The 16,597-nt window shown below is 46.8% G+C and overlaps 1 protein-coding gene and 1 long non-coding RNA gene across 4 annotated transcripts in view; one reads left to right on the plus strand and one right to left on the minus strand.

Annotated features, from left to right (window-relative positions):
- The window catches only part of LOC110397638, a 44,567-nt gene extending 31,720 nt beyond the window's left edge, over nt 1-12,847 (minus strand). For both annotated transcript variants that reach the window (XR_002437894.1, XR_002437895.1), the window contains exon 1: nt 12,696-12,847. This is a non-coding gene — a long non-coding RNA (uncharacterized LOC110397638). The remainder of the gene's footprint in view (nt 1-12,695) is intronic.
- MME (membrane metalloendopeptidase) overlaps nt 14,257-16,597 on the plus strand; it is a 41,685-nt gene continuing 39,344 nt past the window's right edge. Inside the window, exon 1 of one of the 2 annotated variants that reach the window (XM_021394174.1) lies at nt 14,257-16,080. The gene's annotated coding sequence lies outside the window, so the exon portion shown is untranslated. The other variant, XM_021394175.1, reaches the window with a different exon arrangement.

Below are 16,597 nucleotides of genomic sequence, written 5' to 3' on the forward strand. Positions count from 1 at the left end.
CCTTTCTCCAGCAGACCACCCTGGTCAGTGACACTCTGACACGAGCTGCAGCTGTTCTATCTGCTGCAAAGGGAAGCAACAGATGTCACCTATGGCGCAACAAAAGATGTTTTGTTGTGACCGTACCTTCGGGGTCTGCAATAGTCCTGCTGCCAAACATCTGCATTTATCAGACACGCGTGTAACAGAATTACATGTTGGGATTCATATTTACCTTCTCAGATACCAGCCTCACCTAGGTAAGCTAGCAAAAATTGACTGAGAAATCTGCTTTGACACTGCACACATAGCATCCCTCACACATCACATACAAGTCCAAATACCTGAGTAACAAAAAATCAATCTAGCTCAATGTTAGGGCAACTCTGCATTAGCAAATACATTGCAGAACACAGTGTTGGTTAATTCAGTACTTTCTTCAGTTTTGCCCTTTCTTCCACATCAGTTATTACTTGCTTCTATGACTAGCTCAATTTGTCCCTTAGTTCTACTTGAAGCGTACATGTAATTTACTGTATCATCTTAGATAGCAGGTAGTCTATATGTTTTTAAGATGACTCCTGACTTGTTTTGCTTAGATGGTAGCTATCTTTTCAGCAGAAAAAGCTAACACGAGAATTTCCAAAGAGAGCAGCACTGCGCTCTGTGCCTAGAAGAGTAGCCAGGTGCGACTACCCAGCTTACTCTCCTAGTTTACTTACGCTATGTTTTATTCTGTTAAGGTAAGACTGAACACAGATGTGAATCTAAACCTCATGCTACTCATTCCTGTAAAACTCTTGCATACTAGTTATGCTGCTACTCAGCACATCCATCTGTTTTTGAAATTCCACTTGAGCTCTTCCGTGCAACTGACAGAAAAGACATCCTTCCTTAAGCCACACAAGAGAGATGGATAGGGTAGAAACGCTGATGCACCGAACACTGCTTCCAGCACAGCTGAGTGTGACCTGGGGCAGCGCAGACTGCTGGCAGCGGGTGGGCCATGCAGGTGCTTGAGCACTGGCCAGCTGTGCAGCTGTGCGACAAGTGAGAGCCGAGCTCCTCCAACCCGCCCCGCTCCGCTCAGCCCTGCCCGCCTCCTCAGCACAGCGCTGACCCAACCACCCCCGCACGTGAAACTGGAAGGTAACTTGAATAGTTCTCCCCGTGGAAAGTAAGAAAAGTTTGAGCATAAGTAATTAAAGTCGGTGTTCAAGGACGGTGAAGTCATATGGCATCTTTTTGACATCTACACATTTCCTCTTGTTTTGTTCATTGTGTTTGATAAATGACTTCCACGTGTATTTTGATTATAATGAATGCATCTGAGACTCTTTATTATCCATAGCAATTACTCTGCTGTTTAAATAAAACATGTATTATTTTCTCTCTTCAGTAGAGATTAGGCAGCAGTTTACCCTGGGTACCAACTTCTGCTGTGCTTGGTCACTTGCTTTACCCAGAAGGTTTTCTGTGAGAGCAAGAAGGTCAGAAATCAGTGCCAGAGTGCTAACTCGTGGTAGAAGTAATTCCAGCACTTTCTTTAGAAATGCCCACCGTGCTATGCAAACTTCAGGGAAAAAACACTAGGAAGAAAGTACAGATTAAGTCTATTAGGCAGAATTTTATTTTATTTTACTTCTAACAATCACGGTCAATTTACAGGAAAAAGCCTGAAAAATCTTCTCTTCTAGTCTTTCTACAAGTACGTGCAAGTTTGCCCATTACTCTTGCCACACATTACCCTCTATTTTAGTCTTAATGACTACGTTGTAACAACCACTTCTCTAGTTAATTAATACAACAGATGCACTATGTTGGGGGAGTCTTCAAAAAGCTTTGCAATTGTTGTTAATATCTGCCTTCATTATTTTTGAATGTGTTGCACTCAGAGCGCTGTTCATGTACCAAAAATTTACTGCAGCCTGAGTGTAAAGGAACAGGAACATGGAGAACAGGGGCTGGAGCCTGATCCTTGAGGTCCTTTCCAACCCGAGCCATCCTATGATTCTATGAAGAGAGAAATTACCCATTCAATTGCTAGAGCACTGTTTGAAACAAAAGAAAAATTTTCATCTCCTACAGTTCTTCCAACACTGACTTCATTGTTGGGTTTAATGCTGCCAGAGGAAAATGCTTTCCAGATATTTTATTAATAGACCAGTACTTTACCAAGCAATCTTTCCAAAAACTTATGGATCAGGTACTTCCCTTCCATCTTATGTTTGCTAGCAATAGGGCTTATGCCTCTTATATTTCAGGCTGTTTTTGAAGCAGCTGTTGAGGTTTGAAAAGCCCAGAGCACTCCTCTTTCACAGTCACACTGCTTCTTTTGCCCAGTCACAAGCTACTGATGCTCACACTTGCTTTATCCATCTCCATACAAGTTACACACGTGAGAAGAACGGCCACGTGCTAAGTCTATTCTTTCCTTCAGCGTGATGAAGCTGCCAGAATGCTCCAGACAACATGGTCCACTAACACCTCCCACAAGGAAAAAGTGGTCGAACTCTTGCACTACTTCAGAGCATATTCTTTGAAAGTGAACCTCGGGTTGTTGAAACGAAGCACTGCACAGAGAGCGTACACTGCCTGAGACAGAGTGCTCAATTATTAACCATACCAGTCTTTTTCTATCTATATTTAATTGGGCAGTTTAAAAAGAAGCACAACCACCACATAATTCTGGCAAAACACGCAGTGTACTACCAGTATTTATGGTGCCTTTCCATTCTTAAGCACACAGCTTTATCTTAAAAAGACCTCAGGGTTCGCTCTCGTCATTTACACAGGCCGGTCATGGCAGCGATGCCGATTCCGCATGCACATGTGAAGCTTCCCCAGGCAGTTTTTACAGCACTACCATGGGAACAGCTGTCAAAACAATTTCTCAGGTAGCACATGAAAACTTCCCCTTCATCCTCCCCACGGCCAGGCTTCGTTCCTCCTAAGGATCACAGCGAGATATACTGGAGTCATAACACAGAATATTTAATAGCTGCTTCACATACTTTGGTTCCTTCCTGCGCTTGCTGTTTCCAAATATCTACAGAGTAGCCACGCAGAACCTAAACATCAGTTATTAAATCCAAAGATCTTAAAGAGGATGAAATAAGAAAAGCCGCAAGTCCGAGTATTTCCTTAGACACCTCCATTAAAAATTAACTCCACACAGGATTTCAGGCTCTGAAGGATACACAGCTGCACGTAGAAGTTCCACGTGCTCAGTGCAAACATTCAGCCTAGGAGGAGCAGCCACTTAACAGGAGAAAACTGACTGGAATTTTTTACTCCTCTAGCCTTTACTCTCTCCACTCAGCACGCCAGCTGCAGTGCCCATGGCGCTGGGTCCTGACCAAATAATACCCAGCTTCAAGGAAGTTAACTAGCTTAGATTGGACCTAAAAAAATTATCTTACAAAGGCATTGGCAAAGGCACTTCATCACTGGCATAAACCAAATCCGTAAAATAACCCCAGGACTCTTAATCTAGAATTATGACCCGATGTTAAAATTCCGTAAAACATCTACAGTCATTTGAGTGTCTGGATTAAAGTCAATTATGTGGGAATTAATATAATTCTGTCAACTTCAATGAATTCACGTCCACTCTGCAGTAATCCTGAATTTGCCTCAAAGTGAACTACCAGACGTGGATGAGGATGCACAGCACACTGTACACTTTCAGACATATTCTGGAAAACGGAATCGCTCCGTTTCCTTTACTCCTCTGATTTCTTTCATCTCTTGAACGTTTTCTTTCTTTGCCCACGGACGCCACTCAACAGAACGCTAAGGGTGCTGCCTATTGCATTCTGCACTCTCACGTTATTTAGAAGGCACAGTCCACTTCCCAGTAACTGACAAATGAACTTGTTATTAACAGCCCAAATACGTGGCATCTGCTGCCCAAACTGCATCACAGACATTTGTATCCGTGTACATCTACCTCTGCTCCACTGTCACAATTGTTCATATTGAGATTTGTCTTCTCAACATTGTCTTATTCCCCACAATAATCTACAACAACTAGAAAATAAAAGTGATATAAAATACTTATTTTTATATATTTTTTAAGCTGAACAGAACACTCCTTACAAACAGCATAGCTGACAGCTTCCATTTTAAGACGTTATCTGTCACCCTCAGTATTTAAAGAGCCGAGGCAATGGCTACAGACACAGCCCTCTCTCCAAACAACATCACCATGCCCATGATGTTGGGCAGTTTTTCAGTTTCAGACTTTTCCTATGGTGTTCTCTCCATCCCTTACATGGGGCATTTATAATTATCACTCCTGCAGGGAGCCATGCGCGGCAATCCCAGGCAAACAGGAAAGCCCAGGCAGCGGAAGGCAGGACAGGCACAGGACAACAGGGCTGGCATTGAACCCACTTTGTCACTACTGGCTGGCTGGCGTGCAGGTTGAAGGGTGCTCTACCCCAAGGCTCATTACACCCAACACCAATTATGACAATAGCATAAAGGCTATGAACAAGTCTTACAAAGGAGAGTTCTGCAAACAACCAAAACTGTACTGTACTTGAATAGAGAGCACAAGACTACAGGGCAGCCAAACAATTGTGCATGCTCTCCAAGGAACCAAAAGACACCACAGGGCATTTGCAGAATATTCACCTCAAAAATAAAATCACCATATCTTTCTGACTCGCTTTCAAATGGCAAAGTCACAGTATTAAATCGGGTTGTGCCATCAGGCATTGAGAAAGGGAGGTTTACCATTTACTTGTACTGTATGCAACATGCAGGACAGTTATTAAACGCTGCTGTGGTACCTTCAGTGTACATGCCAGAGTTGGGAGCAGCAGTTACTCTCCAGTGTCCAAAGGAACACGAGGCACAAGCTCATTAGATATGGCAGAGATGTAGCTAGATTATGAAGTATTTCTTTATATTCATCAAACTTGATCACGAGGAACATAAGACCGTATCTTGTTTACTCTTCAAGTTTCTATACAGGGAATCTTAAACAGCCTCTCGGTGTGTACATCTCTCCTACAGATCCAACCTTCTTCACACTCCACTGGGCCTATTTTCCATCCTAAGTCTTCCCAGAAAATCACTTCTCCACGAGAGAAGATCAGGAACTGTACTTGAAACTGGAACAGAGTAACATCTGATGAAGGAAGGAGCTTGGTACACAGGTCTGCAGTTTAATATACACCTGTCTCCCAAAACAACTGGCTTTCTGCCTGCAATGCAGATCGTACATGCCACTTAAGACAGTATGAACCAGCGAGAGACAGCAATACATTCATACACAGGAAGAAAATAATTAAGACAAAGCTGCCACTCTTACATTGAAACTATTTGCAAAACAGCTTTTAATTGGGAAATGCTAACTCCTTTTCTTCCTGAGGGTAATTACTACTTCACAGTTTCCCTAACATCCGGTTTACATCTCAACCTACATGCCTGCCCCAGCACAGCTGGACTAGAACCAGAAGCACTAAAATGTACATGCTGCAACACTGCCTCGCTAGCCTGTCCTACTTTAAAGGCTTTACTCAACTGACAGAACTTAAAAGGGAAGGCTTCTCAGATGTACATTCCCTCCATGTACTCCTGGTAACCTCCTCCCAAAAACTGAGATGTAAGCAAATTGCATTCAAAGAGACAGATGTTATCTTCCAGCGTAGCCTGACCTAGCTGAGGGCCCAGCTCCCTCCCTCGCGAGCACACCCTCTTTCTTCTCCGAGGGCTGAAGTTTAACGACATTCAGATGTACCTGTTTCATCTCAGGAGGCACAGTTGACATTCTCAACTCTCCCAAACCTCCTGCTGCCGTACTGCACAGCATGATTACTTCTACAGTCAGCACCAGGACAGCACAGCTGAGAAAACTTCTCTTCATGTAATTAACTGGCCTACACTCCCACCACATTTCTTCTTCGTAGGAGACATTAAGCAGTGCATTACCTTGAAGAATTAGTACTGCAGCTCTATAAGGGTACTAACACTGTGTATTTGCTGCTTTATCTGCATGGCAGCATCCACCCGCAGGCTACATCTCTATAGAAGCAGATTCAGAAGTATCCTATTTTCTTTGTTAAGTACATAAAAATGTTCCAAACAGTTAATCAGTACTGCAAAGAATGATAAATTTGAGTATATTGGATTATACTCTAATCACAGTTAAATCATATGAAAGATTAAACTGTTTTGTTCTAGTAGTTATTAGCAAAGCATCTGACAAAGTTTATCCTTTAATCTCCACATAACTGAAATACTGTGATCACTATCTCTGCCTTGTCACAGGTTATAAGCATGCTGCCATCAGGGAAGCTGCAGCCAGTGCCACCGCCAGCACAGAACGTGTCCATCTTCATCCGAGCTCTGAGGATTCTCCAGTGAGTACCAAGGCTCATCATGGGGAAGAGTTTAAACGGATAAAAACAGATCATGTTGGCATACATTTAACTTTTGCCTTATACACAGCTCTACGTAGCTGGCTCATAAGCACACGCAGCAACATATTTACCTGAAATCAACCAAAAAGAAGTTTAAATAAAATACAGAAGAAACTGATGATCAAGTTATAAACTGTGAATGGAAACAGCTGAAATCATTAAAATGGGAGTGTAGAAATATAATGTAAAAAAGTTGCTCTACGCTACATTTGAAATGAAAAAAACCAATCATAAGGCAGGGCTGGGTCCACGTCCCAGAAAGCTGCACTAACTGCTGGGAGCAGTCAAGCCCAGCTGAGTATCACCATGCCATACGGTCATTTCTGTTTTCTCACTAAGGCCAACACACACCAGTACCACAAGCAGCCCGACAGGAACACGAGTGGTACCGCTCAGAGATACTGCTCTGTATAACAAGAAGAGTGAACTGTGACATTCAAGGGAGAGATGCACTTCCTATTTCTGCTAGGTAACAGAAAAATCAAACAGGGCCCAAGGGAGCACACTGCGTACGCTGCAAGGCTGGCATGGGCTTCCCCGTGGTTCCATTACCCCAGTAAGTTCTGTTCCATTGTGAACAAACCCACAGTGAGCTATCCTTTCCTTGCTGTCCAGGGGAGCTTGCTCAAGAACCTCTCCCCAGGCAAACGTGGGAATCTGCCAGAGAATACTTTCAATATTTGTGTTTGTTTGGGATCATTCCCTGGAGGAGAGAAGCGCTTTCTTTTGCTCATGCTGTCCCTGGCATCCTTCACCATCACAGAATGCTTCACATTTGCAATGTGCTGTTTCTTTCTGGATAGGAGGGGGATACACCGAGCTGGTCAAAACAAACCAGAGGCAACTTTTTTTGCTAGTCTGTTTGTTTTTTTTTTTAATTTTAACATGGCATTCCCTAGAGGTTATCTCACTGAATGAAAAAATAATAGCACACTTCTGGAACGGGCTCGGTGCTCCAGGCAGACTCACTGCTCCCGCTTGCACCCCAGTCCCTGGCCGATGCCCCAGGCCTCCCCGCGGCCAATTGTTTTGGCTGGGAGTTGTCCTCGCACGGTTGGTACCACCTGCTGCAAATTCTTCAGTCCTCGTTATCTCTGCAGCAGCTCTCAGCCTTTCAAAAGCTAATTCCATGAAGAAAGAGGAAAGGACAGTTTGTGCTTGATGTTTAACCTGCGGTTCTGTTTTCTAGAAATTCTACAGATTAATGGCTTTGATTATATTTTAAGAACTCCCAGTGTGAGACAACAAACTGTCAACTCCTCCTTGCTATCCTTTACAGAAGGCCAAACTCTGTGCTGTTAGGTTGCTTGATCAGCAGCATAAATCCAGTATAGTGCCAAAGACTGCAATGGAGCTTTACTGGTAGGTAACAAGGCTACTCTGGAGCCATGAAAATAAGAGAATAAAAGTTCATCACAGCTCTCTGCGTAAGTAACAAGCTGTCAGGTGCAATGCAGACTGCAGTACTCCTCTGTGTCTCCCACTACTCAGAGCATACAGTTCTAGTACTGACGATGCCATCAGAGAAGCAGTGAGGGAGGTAACAGAGACAGCAGTTGTAGCACTGCTACAGGAACAGCTGAATTTATATTCTTGACCAACACTTACTCAAACTCACTGTAGCTGCAAGACCCAACTATTACCCAGGACTGTACAAGTTTAACATGTGTGAGCGCACGCAGATTGCCACAGTCAGCAGATCAGGCTATGGACCCAAACCACCCAGCGGGAAACTGGTACACTTCACAGCTAAAACTGGAGTTCAAGCCTCGATCCAAATCTCACCCAACCCATTGCAAATCCAAAAACAGATCTGAACAGCTCAAATTTACACTTAATTGGCTGTACGGACAGGCAGACTCATTCTAATTACTGCCCAGTATTTACAGGGTAATCATCAAACAAAGGAAAATCTTACTACGCTTTGGGCAACTTTAATCTGGTAAAAAAAAAACAACAGCATCATGCTGCTGGGAGAAAAGTGACCATGTGCTTCCTGCACCCAGCCCACAACAAAACCTGAGCCAGCAGCGCTGAGCGGTGGACTAAGGGAGGAAAGCATTCTCTGCTTACATGGAGCTCGCCCTTTCTCTCTGGAAAGTGAACAGCAGCATCTATCCTCGGTTATGAGTAAGAATAAACCACTAATTCGTAATGAAATAGCCTGGCATCTAACGTTTGATCTCCCCTAACACCTGTAATGTCTCAGGACCTTACAAATAGTGAACAGGTAGGACCGAGGAAATCCATATTCTAGGATCAGAAAGCAGTACTAATCACATATAACTGCAGCATAACACACATATAACGACTGGTTAATGTGCATTTTAATATTCATGTGTTATTAAATATGCACACATAAACTCTCAGAGCAAACATGGTTTAAACCGGCCACGTGTTACCAAGGCAGGTTCTGAAAAATTCATCTCTGTTTAACGCTCCAGAACTCTTGAACCTTCCCTCCTCCTCTGCACAGCAGGTCTCCTTCCACCGCCTGTCGCTCAGCTCTGTGTAAGCACAGACAGCCGTGCTGAAATCCTCCCCTGCCTAAGGAGGTGATGTCTTTAAAACTTCTCAGAGAATTTAATAGGTCTGGAAACTCTTAGTAGGCTAGTAAATCCCTTTGTAAATCCTGGTAAATTCTCAGACTGCCCATTCTCACAGGGACACATGGCCTAATTACAAACCCATTAAACACTGAGTTCAAGGGTCTGCTTTAACTCTGGAATTATTTGATCTGCCTTACACTAACAGCTTCACTGAAACAGAGTATTTAAAAGAAAAAGACACTAAAGTGAAAACAGGATCAGAGAGTAGGCAAACTAAGAACACGAGAAAAGTAAATGGAAATTGAAGAACACCGAGCAGTATGGGAAAGAACTCTTCCAGACACAGGGGAAGATCTTCAGCAAAAGAAAGAAAAAGAACACCCACTTGCATTGAGTAAGCTATTTTTAGCCAAGTGTAAGCAAACCAAGGAAAAATATCAAGATGCTGACGTCATGCCACCCCTCTACACAACGATACAAGACCAGTGCTTTGTCTGTGCACTTACGTTTCCCAAAACTAGGATGGTTCAGCAGGGGCCGGACCTAGCCACGGCAAGGGAAGCCTGCAGAGCTCCACCACGGGCACGGGGATGCCTCTGCAGCACAGCGGGTATTTGCTTTCATTGTACGTGCTTTGCTGTATGTATGCTCAGATACCTGCAACTGTGCTATACGCAGCTAAATACCACACACAAGTACCTATCTATACAGCCCGACTTTTCAGGGCCGAAAGATATCTTAGGCCTCCATCCCACAGTTCAAGTTACTAGAAGCTTTGCCACAGGCTTTGGTGAAAGCAGGACAAGTCCACGCTGAGACAACCCACTGAGATTTCATCAGTCCACTTTCAGACTCACACATACCAGAGTTCTTCCACTTCCTATTTCAAGGCACTCCCCAGAAAGTACTGCAAATCACACAGAAATTTTTAAAAAATTCCTATTTTTTATATTTGATGTGATCCAAGAAGGACGGTTTGGAACAGAACAGATCTCACTGTGCTCTGATGGTCCAAAGCCAGGGCAGCTTCTTTCTTCCCCATTTTCTATACAGTACTCGTGTTACGCAAGCCTTGTACTTTGCCACTCAGGACTAAGAGACCAAAAAGAGACATTGAAGTAACGGACTTTGTTCAAATTATCTCACTGTCCAGGGACGTGGAGCCAGCTAATCTGTGGCGCTGAAACAGAACTTACTTTTCTTGCAGACTATTTGCTTCTGTCATTTGGATGGGGAAAAGAAACTTCAATCTAGGGTGCAAGCAGCGAGAAAGAACAGAAATCTGACTACTAATCTGCTGCTGTGTCAGGGAAGGTGAGGTTTCCTACCGCTCTGTTAAGCTGTGACATACTGTTTCTCAATGACCTAGACATTACTTACGAATATTTTTCATCTGTCATCCTAAATTTAAACGTTTCCTCCTTCTCATTATGAATACCTTCCAGCCTTAATAATCTTCTTGCTTGTAACTGTACTCAGCGCTCAGAACAAACGTGGCCCTCAGTGCTGAGTATGTTTATTAGGTGTGCGGTACGTCATCGGCGCGTTGCTTTAACTCAATGTGACAATGAAAGGAGTCTCACCCCTCAGCACGGTGCAACCTGATCAGTGCCTGCACCAGTCCCAACATCTTTCCAACCTCCTGAGAAAACACATGCTTTGGGAGCTCTTGCCTCCTGATGGAAGGCTCCTCGTCTATCAACAATCTAAATCATCAACACAATACGGATGTACAGTACACCAAGCAGAATGTCACGTTATACATAACTCCTATCCCAAATTGCTATGTCACACGTTAATATTTTCTTAAGAAATGCATAATTTGTTTGATATTCTGAACAATACTTTAAAGTGCTGTCACACAGGATGTGTAGACTTGTGCAAGTGCAGGCACGTACAAGGCAGGCACATCAGTGCACACACAACCACCAGTAAGTATCAGACGAGGAGAAAACAGACCCTGGCAGAGCATCAGTGCTCTGCACTGCACAGCCCTCACCACCTTGCCAGGCATGCTATATTCAAGCACACACATTGAAGGGCTCATTTAAGACTTCACACAGCATCACTCAAAATTTTTAACGCTAAATACAAGGCCAATGATTGCCCTGAAGCTACGGACTACTCTCAAAATCCATTCTGTTCATGCCTATCATGAAAAAGATTTGTCTATCTCAGGCACCACAGGTAAGGATTCTTCACCAAATGCCTCAGTTCTGAAGCAGAACAGTTTCATACTGCACCTGGGTGAGCTTTATTCTAAGAACACAGTTGTCACAACAGGGACGTTTCACCTGGCACGTACATTTACAGAATTCATTGGGGTGGGAGAGAGCACCCTGGATGGCCAGCAAAGCTTCCAGAATGCCCGGGCAAGCCACACCACCTTCCTGGCTCCATCTGAGCCAGGGAACACGAGCCACACTGCTGCTAGAGCGCAGCCTTCCCCGTGCCACTCGAAGGCTGCTCCAGACCTGAGGCTAAGCGGCACGGCGTTACCAACCAGGCGGTAACACAGAGATGCCTGACTTCCCACATCTCATTCGCTATTCCTTTCCTACTTCTCTGATAACAGTCTCTGGGTGCTCTTTTTCACGGAATGGATCACCTCCAAAAACCTGTTTTTTACATGGTAATGATCTACCTACGTTTTCAGATTATAATCAGCCCCTCAAACTGTCAGATTCTATATTCTGTCATATTTTCAACTTTCTCTATAATACCAATATTTGCTGCAAAACTGTGGGCTACTGAGATGCCCTCGGAATATGTTTTAATCATAACATCTGGATGAGGGGCAGGCCGTTCATTCACCGTTGTTAATCCACTCCACATTTTGGCTATTTTTGTTTTTGCTGATAACTCTGTTGCATTGTTCCTGCAAGACAGACCAATAACTGTCAACCGTAACAGATGCCAGTTTCATAAACTATGTTGTGCACCTCACTAGCTAATATAAAAAATAATAATCTCACTGCATTGTAAGTAAAAAGCTAAGAGGTTGCGTGTTGTGAATTTAAAATAGCTGAAGCCTGCTGTTACCATGACCTCCAAAAAATATCCATCTTTAATTCTGGAGCCGCTAACGCAGAGGAGTGAGCTCTGCAGTGGCTGGTTATGGACTGATACCTATCTCCCTCGCTCACGTGACAGAGAAGTCAGAAATAAAAAAAAACAGATGGCAAAACAGAGCTGCAGACACCGAGCCAGTTTTACTCCCTGCATCAGGCGCTTTACCAACACCGCTGCCCCTGGGCACCGCGCTCAGTGTGACCCCTGGAGGAATCCAGGCCGGCCCTGTTCTCTTCAGCAGAACTTCTGTGCACAGAGCCACTCCAATTCACGCACCCTCCGCCAACAACAGAACTGCACCTTCCACAAGCGAAAGGCTCTCCCCCTGCACGCTGCCCCAAGCCCCGCGGTAACAAGGACAATGCCAGTTCTAACAGAATGAAAACAGCTTGAGCTTTTGAGATGATGTGAGCAGCTAACTTCTCCGGAACACAAAGGCGTATGCTTCAACACGAAACGCGTCCTCGAGGCCCAGCACAAAGCGGTGACTCGGTGCTGTCCCAGCGCGGTCACTGAGGGTGACAGACCGTCCCGCCGCCCCGCACCACGGCCCCGCAACAGCCCTCGTCTGAGAGCACCCGAGGCGGAGCGAGGCCCTGACCGACCCACGGTGGCCGGGCCGGCTGCCCCCAGGGCCGAGCCGCAGCCCTCACCGCCTTACCGCAGCGCAGGGTCACGCCGGGACGAGAGCGCTCCTCTGCCGGGGGACGGCTCCGAGGGCCGCCACGGGCCGGGCTGCGCGCGGAGCCCACCACACGTTCCCGCCCTCCGCGCCTTCCCGCCCGCTCTCCCTGCCGCGCGCCCCCTGCCGGCCCGCCGCTGCCGCTGCCGCTTCCAGAAAGTTCGGGCGCGCGGCCTGAGGCGGCGCTGAGCCACACGCGGGGCGCGAGGCCGAGAGGGCGGTGCTGTGCAGCGCGGGGCTGTGCAGGGCGGCGCTGTGCAGCGCGGGGCTGTGCAGGGCGGTGCTTTGCAGGGCGGTGCTGTGCAGCGCGGTGCTGTGCTGCGCGGTCGTGGCCCGGGACCACAGCGGGAGCTGCATCTGCTGTGCTTGGAAGCCCAATTACAAACACCGTGTGGCATTGAGACGCTCATCTTGTACATCTGCAGTAGTTCTGCTCCAGTCGTTACCGAACTGAAGGGCTCGCTCTCTTTGCAAAGCTGTGGTTTGCAAACGAGCCGGAAAGGCGGCAGTGACTCAGGGTGCGCAGTCATGGCTGTGCTGCACAGGAAGGCCTGCTGCAGCCCCGCGCCCTGCCTCTGGCTGCCGTCCCACACTTTGGCGGCTCTGGGCCGTCTGCGTGTGCCGTGTCCGGCTCTGAGCATCTTTCACCTATTTGTTCCGCACAACCACTCCCTGTTCCCCAGTCACACGGCGGGGATGGCCGGTATGGCAGGATCCCAGGAACCCAAAAAGCTAATGAGGCTGTATTAATTGAAGCATTGTGTGTGGTTTGTAGGCAAGCTCAAAAGAGCAAAAAGCGCACTGCTTTTTAGACAAATGTTTTTTTCAGGCTTGCGAAAACCTGCAAGTCAGCCACGGTACGAAGCTGTCAGCTGCAAAGACAGAGCTCTGTAATACAATACAATTAGACCTGAATAATTTAGGCACTGAAGCAAATACTTGAGGCCTAGGCTGTCTGCTTTCCTAAATGAGAAATCGCCCAGACACGGATTCGCTGTAAATCTACCCAGACAGCCTGAGCGTGTCAGGCTCCAGCATGGCAATTTCCCCGCAGCCCCACGGCACTGACCGTGCTCCAGATGCGGGGCAGAGGGCAGGAGGAGATTTCCCACTTTCTTTTCCTGCCTATGACACAGGACTTAACAGGGAGGAGAACGTAGCAGGATTGAGATGGGTCATCGCAATCACACAGGCTGCATTAACGCTGTTTGTTTCTTGAATGTTGTCTTTGTTACTTGGGGAGAGTGAGCTTTCCCAAAAGGAAACACAAGGAGTATCATCAACTTTGTTTCATAGCAATGTAAATGAATCCTAATTTCCTAAGTGTCATCCAGAGGTCACACTGCACATGAGGTCTTGCCGTTGTCAGTTATTGTGACGCACTTTGTTTTTCTGAAGGCTGCACAGTGCACCCATGCTGCACGTCGCTCTGAACTACCTGCCGGCGGAGCTGTAGGAAAGCATACTTCTCCGGCCCCTGATTTCCAGGAGGTAATGGTACTATATATCCTCTGAAATCGGTATTGAACAGAAACCTTTATTTTTCAAGGGCACTGATTTAATGATGTTGTGTTCTTTCGCCATTTTTTGGCTTATGACTCTACATCACCCGCTGAGTTTTGGTCCTATAAATTCACCGCGCATTTCTTTCTGCCCGGTGGCTGCCTGTCAGGACGGAGAGTCCTCCAGGGATCCCTGAGGGACAAACCCGCAGGATCTCAGCACCACTGTCCTCTCTGAGAGCAGTAAGACAACTCGGGAGCGTCGCGAGGACAAACCGTGTGTTACATTCTCCAAAGGTGAGGCTTTCATTATGTTTCCAGTTCTGGGGTGAATTTTTCTGCTGTAATTTTTGGGGTGGTTTTGCTTTTCTCTCAGCTTTGTGAAATGATGAAAGATGATGAAGTTGAGTAAGAAGAAACACTTAGAATCTGACAGGAAATAATGCAAGCTGTGATCTTCTCTCTGGTTCCTCTTGGCATTGGGTGTACACCTTATCAACTCATAGAGTCTTTCCACTAATATAACGAGACCACAGATCTTCCCTCTAAAATCACGGGGCATTAAAAATAACTAAACACACTCTGGATCTCAGTGACGAATTTGTTGAAGCCGCTGATAAGCAGAGCTTGAAGGTCACTGCCAGGAGGAGCTCGGCGCGCGCACCACCTACTGAAACGCCGCGGCCAGCTGACGCACACCGCGCTGGGTGGCAGGAGGACGGCGACGTGCCCGCCGCACCGGGCCGGCTGAGCAGCACCATCTGCAGAACGCTGTCAGCAGTGGGAAGGTGCAGGGCTGGCCCGCAGCACTTCTGGGGAGGCTGTGCTGACTGGAGTATCCCAGCTGTACGGAAGGCCCACGGCATACTGTCAGCCAGCACAAGCTCTGCTTCTCTGATTGCCTGCGGAGTGCAGAGAACGGGCTTTAGGCTGTTACGTTAGTTACGTGATGGGAGTTTTCCCTGAAGAACGCCCAGACGGGAATTACTGTATTTGACTCACAAGTCATACCTCCCTTAGACTGCATATATAGAAATATATATACTCTGCTTTTCCAGGCACAAGGTTCTACAAGAGTGGAAACTCTCACGCTGTTTGTCAGGCCTGGCAGTTCTCTTTGGACTATCTGAAGATGAATCAGGCAGTTATACTTTTTTGATTTACCTAAGGATTCTGAAACAAGTCTTTCTCTTGCCATTTTAGTTCAGTCCACGCACACTGCCTTCTGCTTTTCCAGTTTTGCTGTAATTAAGGCTGCACGGTAGGCATCCAGATACAAGATCACACATACTCATCTGCTCCTACGCTGGTTGGTAACAGTTTGCATTGTTTGTGTCAAGGTAACTGTAGGATAAAAGTGCTTCATTTTCACGTTCTGTTCAGCTGATACAATATTGCTCTCCCATCTTCCTTGTGTGCGCTCTGCGGGTCAGTTGCTGTACAGTTCGAGACAGAAGTCAGCCCTTGGTTTCCATTTTTTATAATGCTGGGGAAGGCTGTGCCTCTCAAGCTGCAGATGTTTCAGTGCACGCAGTTCTTACTGAAAGATTTCAGAACTTTTGGTTGTCATTTCTGCCTTAGAGGCGAAATAGGTGCCTTTAGGAACGCAGCAAAAGTGAGTGTGATATCTGATTCGAGAGAGAGGATGTGAGAAACTCATCTTGCTTCATCTGGCGTTTGCCACTATATTAGTAAAAGTGAAACTTAATAAACATAAAACTTAGTAAGAATGAGAGAAGTATCTTTTCGTATTGGTTGGCTGGTAAATCTGGTGATCGCTCAGGGCTGTCTCTTCGTGCGAGAAGTTGCAGCTGCCTTTCTTGTGAGAGGAAAGTGAATGAGGATATAAGATCTCGCAGAGGGTATGTGACAGCATCGATTTGGCAAAGGCAATGAGGCTGCATGGAAAGAGGCGCTGCAGACATGCAGCCGCTGCCCTTCTCTGTGCATCATCTCCGTATCTCCGGAGCCGACCGGGAATTGAGGAGCAGCCCGAGCAGGGCTCCGCTCCCTCAGCCCGCGCCGCCGTCCCTCCCGGCCGCCCACCCCGCCGTGCCCGGACATGGGGCAGCCCCACCGGCCGCCGCTCCCGTCGCACCGCCCGCCCCGGGGCACGGCGCCTTCCCTCCCCTCCACCTAGGCGCCGGGGGGAAGCTCCGCGAGGTGAAGAGCGCGGTTCGCCGCTGTCGGGGGGGGGGGGGGGGGGGGTTTGTTTGTTTGTTTCCTGCCCCATCGCATTTTTATGCCGGCAAAGAGGAAGAAGCCTGCAGGTCACCCGGAGAGCCGCTCGGCCGGCGGCGGACGCGCAAGGGCCGCTTCGACCGCGGGCGGCTCGGCTCCGGCAGCGGCGGGGGAGCGCCCCGGGCTTTGATGTCCCGC

This window comes from Numida meleagris, chromosome 4 (genome assembly GCF_002078875.1).
Source record: "Numida meleagris isolate 19003 breed g44 Domestic line chromosome 4, NumMel1.0, whole genome shotgun sequence".
Taxonomy (NCBI): domain Eukaryota; kingdom Metazoa; phylum Chordata; class Aves; order Galliformes; family Numididae; genus Numida; species Numida meleagris.